General features: G+C 55.9%; 1 pseudogene; it reads left to right on the top strand.

The window, feature by feature from the left end:
* Positions 1-7,437: 7,437 nt before the first annotated feature.
* LOC129485240 (exonuclease GOR-like) lies at positions 7,438-9,000 on the top strand (annotated as a pseudogene).

The following is a 9,000-nucleotide window of genomic DNA, read 5'->3' on the forward strand; positions in this document are numbered from 1 at the left end:
TGAGGTTCAGTGTGATTGGATGGAAGTAGCAACGTAATGAAGGACAAGTCCCACCCTCTCTCACAGAAGAGCCCTGTGCGTATATAAAGGCGGTGCGCCTCGGCGGCGGCACTCCTTGAAGCCGCCAGTTGGGAGAGGAGCAGAGCCACGCAGGTGCTCCCGAAGGCAGCGAGATGTTGCGAGCCACAGCTCCCTGCTGGTTCCCACCTGGCTATCCAGAAGCGAAGAAGGCGGCCGAGGAGGCGGCCCTCGAGGCTCCAGAATTCCCACTGCCCTCTCATCAGCCTGCCCAGAGCTTCGGGCTCTGGGTGCCCCAGATGTACAAGCGGGCCTCAGCATCTGTGGGGATCCAGACGGAGCCCGAGAATACGGGTCCGGCTGTGCCCCCTGCGTGGCCCGAGATGGTGACGGAGGCTTGGTGCTTCCCCGCGCAGCGGGGATCGGCCTGCTGCCTGCCAGCCGCCCCAAAGCTGGCAGAGAGACCCTCCGCAGTCCGCATCTCAGCCCCCAGGGAGAGGAAGAGGATCGCCCACTTTCACAGCCCTTGCTTGGCCACCGGTGCCACAGATGCCAAGAGAACCCGGGTGGCCAGCGGAAGCCAACGCTCCAATGGCTCCAAGGTCGGCAGACAGCCACGGAAGACGCGCAACAGGTCGGGGATGGCAGACAAGACCTCCACCACCATCAGCTCTAAGCGGATCGTCCGTCGTCCATCCTTAGCGCGTTTGAAGGAACCCATTATCCTCCGAAGGTCGGGGTGCCAAGTCCCCACCGTCATCCGCCGAGGCTATCTCCAACTGTTCACCAAAGAGTGTCTCAAGTTCTGCGCCTCCAAGCAGGAGGCCGAGGAGAAGGCGCTGAACGAGGAGAAGGCGGCCTACGACTGCAGCCCCAACAAGAACGTGTACCTGAACGTGGTCCTGAACACCCTCAAGAGGCTGAAGGGCCTGACCCCCAGCTCCATGCCCGGCCTCAGCAGGGCCGCCCTGTACAGCCGCCTCCAGGAGTTCCTGCTCACCCAGGACCAGCTCAAGGAGAACGGCTACCCCTTCCCGCACCCCGAGCAGCCCGGAGGCGCCGTCCTCTTCACTGGCCAGGGGAAGGGGCCCGGCGACTCCTCCTGCAGGGTCTGCTGCCGTTGTGGCACCGAGTACCTGGTGTCCTCCTCGGGCCGCTGTGTACGCGACCAGTTGTGTTATTATCACTGGGGGCGGGTCCGCTCGAGCCAAGTGGCTGGAGGCCGGGTTAGCCAGTACACCTGCTGTGCAGCGGCTCCTGGCTCCGTGGGCTGCCAGGTGGCAAAGCAGCACGTGCGGGACGGCCGCAAGGACAGCCTCCATGGCTTCGTGAAGACTTGGAGAAAGAGTGTTCCAGAGACGCTTATCCAGGGATCTACGCCTTGGACTGTGAGATGTGCTACACCACGCACGGCCTGGAGCTGACCCGCGTCACCGTGGTGGACGCCGACATGCGAGTGGTGTACGACACCTTCGTCAAGCCCGACAACGAGATCGTGGACTACAACACCAGGTTCTCCGGAGTGACCGAGGCCGACGTCGCCAACACGAGCATCACGTTGCCCAAAGTCCAAGCCATCCTGCTGAGCTTTTTCAGCGCCCAAACCATCCTCATCGGGCACAGCCTGGAGAGCGATCTGCTGGCCCTGAAGCTCATCCACAGCACCGTGGTGGACACGGCCGTGCTCTTCCCGCACTACCTGGGTTTCCCCTACAAGCGCTCCCTCAGGAATCTCGCGGCCGACTACCTGGGACACATCATCCAGGACAGCCAGGACGGGCACAACTCCAGCGAGGACGCAAACGCCTGCCTGCAGCTGGTGATGTGGAAGGTCCGACAGCGCGCCCAGATCCAGCGATGCCAGCGGTCCGCCTCTCCCGCCGCCCTGGCCTGTCCTTAGCCCCAGGCCGCTTCCAAAACCGCCCTCAATCCCGAGAGCTAACCCTGTCCACCTCGCCGCAAAGCCAAAGAAACGGGAGCAGCCGGCGGCAGGACAGGGCCAAAAGCCGAGACTAACCCCGACCCCCGACTCCCAGTCCCCCGGAGTGCCTGCCGCGGGCCGTCGCTCCTGTCCCCATCCCTCTGCCCCTCCCGGACCTCCGTCCTTCCACCAATGGGCTCCCCGAGGCCCGAGCCCCCACTCCCAGTCCCCCGAGTCCCTGCCGCGGACCCTCGCGCCTGGCCCCATCCCTCGGTCCCTCCCAGACCTCTGGCCTTCTACCACTCGCCTCCCCCAGCCCACCTGAACCTCCGCGGCTTCTGAGAACAAGGCGAACCCCCTGACCCAACAGCCTCCTGACAGTCTTCTGTCCTGGGCATCTTCCCCTTCTGTGGGGCTTTCTGAACCTCCCCACCCCCACCCGATTTTTCCCCCACCCCCCCTGGCAGGCGCCCAATCAATCTTGGTATGAATTTCAACATTGAAAAGAAAAATCCTTGAAAAGCAAAGCTGAAAGTCCTCAGCTTCTCAATGCGCGCTTAGCTGTTTTTCGGTAGAGCCACCACAGGGAGGTGGGTGAAGCACTTAGGCCCTAGAATTACACATCTGGGTTCACATTCAAATTCCACCACCTAGTAGCTTTGTAACACTGGACAAATAGCTTCTGCGCGCTTCTGGTTTTTGATCTCCAGCGTGTGATCAGGAGGTCATGGTGAGGAATGAACGAAGCAACACACGGGCAGCCTTAAAACGATGGCACACAGTAGGTGTTCAATAAAGGGTCCAAGTGGTTTCTTCCACCCAGACCAACCAACGACAATGTCCCAATCAGTCAGTCAACTTCCAACTGGGCTCCAGGAGAGAAGGAACCATCACGCCTCTCTAAATTCACGTTTCTCTTTTGAATCTGCAGTGAGAGATGACACACTAAGTAGCTAGTTTTGGTGGAGTGCCTGATTTGATAAATGTGCGTCTGGGGGGCGGGGTGGGTGTGTCTGTCTACATAACTAAATTAAACTGAGAATCAGAATGCTTTCATTACCATTAATTTACTTTGTGTGTATAAGCCCACACACCCATACATACACACACACTAACTGTTCCAGAACAAGGAGTTAGTGAACAGCAGGATGTCCACTCTGTCAGACACGTTTCGGGAAGCAATGAAATGGGACGTTTCTGATTGATTTTACCACTCCTCGAAGTTTATTTTCCTTTATGACTTAGACTCCTTCTGTGGAGATTTAACAAATACAAGTCTTTTTTATTGTATGTTATATCATTTAAGTTTTATAATGTATTTAAGTTTTCATTTTAAATAGACCAGTGAAATTTATATATATTTATGGTGTACAACGTGAGGCTTCATATATGTATACATTGTGGAATGACCAAATCAAGCTAATTAACACACTCGTTTCCTCGCATCCTGATTTTATTGTGATGAGAATACTTTGAAAATCTACTCCCACAGCTATTTTCAAGTAAGCAATACATAGTTATTCACTGTAGTCGCCGTGACGCTCAGTAGATCTCTAGAAATATTCCTGCCTGAAATTTGGTATCATTTGACTCACATCTCCCCACACCCTCCCCGGCACCTGCCTCGGGGAAACACCCTTCTGCTCTCTGCAGCTACGATTTCAACGATGTTACGTTCCTCGTATCAGTCAGGTCACGCATTATTCGAATTTTTGTGCTCGCTTTTTAAAAATTTATTATGTATTTATTTACTTTTGGAGACAGGGTCTCACTCTGTCAAGCAGGCTGGAGTACGGTGACACCAACACGGCTCACCACGGCCTCCACCTCCCGGGTTCAAGAGATCTTCCCACTTGAGTCTCCTGAGTAGCGAGGACTAAGGCGTCCAACACCACACCTGTCTAATGTTTGTTTTTTTTTGGTAGAGATGGGATTTCACCACGTCGCCCAGTTTGATCTCCAACTCCTGGGCTGAAGTGCTCCACCTGCCTTGGACTCCCAAAGTGGTGGGATTACAGTCACGAGCCTCCGTGCCTGGCCTTTGCTTTATTTCACTCACTGTAACCTCCTGTAGACTCATTCATGTTGCAGATGATACGATTTCTTTAATTTGTGAGGCTTCATAGTATTCTATAGGGTATATAGGACTGTTTTAGTGTTGTTGTTTTGCTCTCTTTTGAGACAGCGTTTCGCTCTTGTCGCCCAGGTTGGGGTGCATTGGCTTGATATCGGCTCGCTAGATCCCCTGTCTCCCAGGTTCAAGTGAGTCTCCTACCTCAGCTGAGATCAGAAAGGCAGAATCTGCCTCCCGGGTTCAAGTGATTCTCCTCCCTCGGCTGAGATAAAGAGGCAGAATTACCATGCCCAGCTCACTTTGTGTCTCTGGTACAGACGGGGTCCCACCACGTTGGCCAGGCGGGTCTTGAACTCCTGACCTCAAATGATCAGCCATGCTTGGCCTCCCAGTGTACTGGCTTTACAGGTGTGAGCCACTGCGCCCTGGGCCTCATTGTGGTTTCAGTTTGCCACACTGCTCTGTAATGGGAGACTGGACGGACGAATTAGTTGGGCTGCAGGCCTCAACAGGCAATAAGGTAAACATCAGGAAATCAGCAATGTACTCAGAAGAGAATAGTTTTACAGCACCCAAGAGAAGTCAAACATCTGTAGTGGTCATAGAAATGTAATGAAAATGTAAGTGAGGCACTATTTAAATCACTACTTTTGTCAGAAACACTCTTCCCAATTCTGACAAAAGCGTGGCATTTTGAGGCAGCATTGAATTGATAAAATACGTATTTGAAATAGGTATTGATATATGTCAATTGTCACGGAAACCTTCGTGTCCTTGTATTGAGGCATCTCAAGCTTGCATAGTGTGTCTAAGTAAACTGCCCAAAAGAACCTGAATCAAATACACAAAGAGGTTATTTCCCCACTAGAATATTTTATTATATCTTAAGCTGTAGGGTGCGTGTGCCCAAAGAGCTCGCTTCTTCCATAGGTATCCATGTGCCATGCTGACCTGCTGCACCCAACATCCCATCATTTACGTTCGGTATTTCTCCCAATGCTATCCCTGACCCCGCCCTCCACCCCGTGACAGGCCCCAGTGTGTAACGTTCCCCACCCTGTGACCGAGTGTTCTCATTGTTCAATTCTCAACTGCGAGTGAGAACGCGGGCTGTTTGGTTTTCTGTCCTTGTGACAGTTTGCTCAGAATGATGGTTTCCGGCTCCGCCCATGTCCCTGCAAAGGACATGAACCTATCCTTTTTGGTGGCTGCATAGAAATCCTTGGTGTTTATGGGCCACATTGCCTTAATGCAGTCTATCATCGTCGATGGACAATTGGGTAGGGTTCCAAGTCATTGCATTCTGAATAGTGCTGCCATAAACGTACGTGTGCATGTGTCTTTACCCTAGCATGATTTCTAAACCTTCGGGTGTATACCCGGTAATGGGGTCGCTGGGTCAAATGGTATGTCTACTTCTAGATCCTTGAGGAATGGCCACACTGTCTTCCACCATGTTTGAACTAGTTTACACTCCCACCAACCTAGGCAAACAGGGTCTGGAATGCACCTCCAGCAAACTCCAACGGATCTGCAGCTGAGGGACCTGACTCTTAGAAGGAAAACCGATAAACCGAAAGGAATAGCATCAGCATCAGCAAAAAGGACATACACTCCATAACCGCATCGGCAGGTCACCAGCATCAATGAGCAAAGGTAGGGAAAACCGCAAAGATGGGGAGGAGCCAGAGCAGAAAAGCGGAACACTCTCCAAACCAGAAGGCCTCTTCTGCTCCAGAGTCTCGCTCTGCCCCCCAGGCTGGAGTGCAGTGGCGCCATCTCGGCTCACTGCAACCTCTGACTCCTGGGTTCCATTCCCCTACCTCAGCATCCCGAGTTGCGGGGATTATCGGCACCCGCCATCATGCCCGGCTGATGTTCGCATTTTTCGTTTGCATTTTAGACAGGATCGGGATCCCTCCTGTTTAAAAGTTCCACTGAATCTCTGCTCGTGAGTACAGCTGATCTGTGCCCAATGGTTTCCACAGCATTTGCTTTTCGTAGCCACTGCAGGATTCACCTTCCGTATCTTCTCATCTCCTCTGAAAACCAGCTATACATTGGTAAACGGCTGATTCCTTTGGGGCAGTGTCCTTACAAGCTTTTCCTAAAACCTCAGTGACTTCTTTGTTATTCCGCCCGAGTTCACCATACATTTGATGTTTGTTCCTGCTGCAATTTTAGCGGAATTCATGTTGCTCTGATGGGAGTCCTTTTCAACCGATGTCTCATCCTTCTTAGTGCCTCAGTCTAGATCTAGTTCAGGAAGGTTCTAACAAGTTAGTGCAAGTTAATTTTAGTGCAAACAAATTGAAATCCATGCATAGACTTTCAGCATGTACATTTTCTATGAAGTTTTTGAAGACCCCGTGTGTTGAACGTTGCCCACGTCCTGGGAGAGAAGTGGTTGCGGTCCGCTTCCTGTCCTCAAGCTGCCCACGGTGGAGGAGTGCACAGAGCAGGGAAAGGCAAGCCCAGACAGATCCTGCCCACTAGCAGGCAGCAGCAGACGGCTGGCCCAGTCCCGGCTCCGTGGGGGTGCTGTGTGGGCCCGAGCAAGTTGAGCAACCTCCCTGAAACTCAATGTGCGGCTATGTGGCTCAGTTCCACTAGCCATTATGGTACTGCTGAGCAGGGACACTTAATCACCTCAGGAAAAGCAAGCTAGCTCCAAGGTTAGCAACCAGGAGTTCGGGTTGCTTCCATTAGCAGACCCTGAGCCCCCCCGCAAGCTGGAGTCTGGTGGAAGATGAGGTTCAGTGTGATTGGATGGAAGTAGCAACGTAATGAAGGACAAGTCCCACCCTCTCTCACAGAAGAGCCCTGTGCGTATATAAAGGCGGTGCGCCTCCGCGGCGGCACTCCTTGAAGCCGCCAGTTGGGAGAGGAGCAGAGCCACGCAGGTGCTCCCGAAGGCAGCGAGATGTTGCGAGCCACAGCTCCCTGCTGGTTCCCACCTGGCTATCCAGAAGCGAAGAAGGCGGCCGAGGAGGCGGCCCTCGAGGCTCCAGAATTCCCACTGCCCTCTCATCAGCCTGCCCAGAGCTTCGGGCTCTGGGTGCCCCAGATGTACAAGCGGGCCTCAGCATCTGTGGGGATCCAGACGGAGCCCGAGAATACGGGTCCGGCTGTGCCCCCTGCGTGGCCCGAGATGGTGACGGAGGCTTGGTGCTTCCCCGCGCAGCGGGGATCGGCCTGCTGCCTGCCAGCCGCCCCAAAGCTGGCAGAGAGACCCTCCGCAGTCCGCATCTCAGCCCCCAGGGAGAGGAAGAGGATCGCCCACTTTCACAGCCCTTGCTTGGCCACCGGTGCCACAGATGCCAAGAGAACCCGGGTGGCCAGCGGAAGCCAACGCTCCAATGGCTCCAAGGTCGGCAGACAGCCACGGAAGACGCGCAACAGGTCGGGGATGGCAGACAAGACCTCCACCACCATCAGCTCTAAGCGGATCGTCCGTCGTCCATCCTTAGCGCGTTTGAAGGAACCCATTATCCTCCGAAGGTCGGGGTGCCAAGTCCCCACCGTCATCCGCCGAGGCTATCTCCAACTGTTCACTAAAGAGTGTCTCAAGTTCTGCGCCTCCAAGCAGGAGGCCGAGGAGAAGGCGCTGAACGAGGAGAAGGCGGCCTACGACTGCAGCCCCAACAAGAACGTGTACCTGAACGTGGTCCTGAACACCCTCAAGAGGCTGAAGGGCCTGACCCCCAGCTCCATGCCCGGCCTCAGCAGGGCCGCCCTGTACAGCCGCCTCCAGGAGTTCCTGCTCACCCAGGACCAGCTCAAGGAGAACGGCTACCCCTTCCCGCACCCCGAGCAGCCCGGAGGCGCCGTCCTCTTCACTGGCCAGGGGAAGGGGCCCGGCGACTCCTCCTGCAGGGTCTGCTGCCGTTGTGGCACCGAGTACCTGGTGTCCTCCTCGGGCCGCTGTGTACGCGACCAGTTGTGTTATTATCACTGGGGGCGGGTCCGCTCGAGCCAAGTGGCTGGAGGCCGGGTTAGCCAGTACACCTGCTGTGCAGCGGCTCCTGGCTCCGTGGGCTGCCAGGTGGCAAAGCAGCACGTGCGGGACGGCCGCAAGGACAGCCTCCATGGCTTCGTGAAGACCTTGGAGAAAGAGTGTTCCACAGACGCTTATCCAGGGATCTACGCCTTGGACTGTGAGATGTGCTACACCACGCACGGCCTGGAGCTGACCCGCGTCACCGTGGTGGACGCCGACATGCGAGTGGTGTACGACACCTTCGTCAAGCCCGACAACGAGATCGTGGACTACAACACCAGGTTCTCCGGAGTGACCGAGGCCGACGTCGCCAACACGAGCATCACGTTGCCCAAAGTCCAAGCCATCCTGCTGAGCTTTTTCAGCGCCCAAACCATCCTCATCGGGCACAGCCTGGAGAGCGATCTGCTGGCCCTGAAGCTCATCCACAGCACCGTGGTGGACACGGCCGTGCTCTTCCCGCACTACCTGGGTTTTCCCTACAAGCGCTCCCTCAGGAATCTCGCGGCCGACTACCTGGGACACATCATCCAGGACAGCCAGGACGGGCACAACTCCAGCGAGGACGCAAACGCCTGCCTGCAGCTGGTGATGTGGAAGGTCCGACAGCGCGCCCAGATCCAGCGATGCCAGCGGTCCGCCTCTCCCGCCGCCCTGGCCTGTCCTTAGCCCCAGGCCGCTTCCAAAACCGCCCTCAATCCCGAGAGCTAACCCTGTCCACCTCGCCGCAAAGCCAAAGAAACGGGAGCAGCCGGCGGCAGGACAGGGCCAAAAGCCGAGACTAACCCCGACCCCCGACTCCCAGTCCCCCGGAGTGCCTGCCGCGGGCCGTCGCTCCTGTCCCCATCCCTCTGCCCCTCCCGGACCTCCGTCCTTCCACCAGTGGGCTCCCCGAGGCCCGAGCCCCCACTCCCAGTCCCCCGAGTCCCTGCCGCGGCCCCTCGCGCCTGGCCCCATCCCTCGGTCCCTCCCAGACCTCTGGCCTTC

This window comes from Symphalangus syndactylus, chromosome 6 (assembly GCF_028878055.3).
Source record: "Symphalangus syndactylus isolate Jambi chromosome 6, NHGRI_mSymSyn1-v2.1_pri, whole genome shotgun sequence".
NCBI lineage: Eukaryota > Metazoa > Chordata > Mammalia > Primates > Hylobatidae > Symphalangus > Symphalangus syndactylus.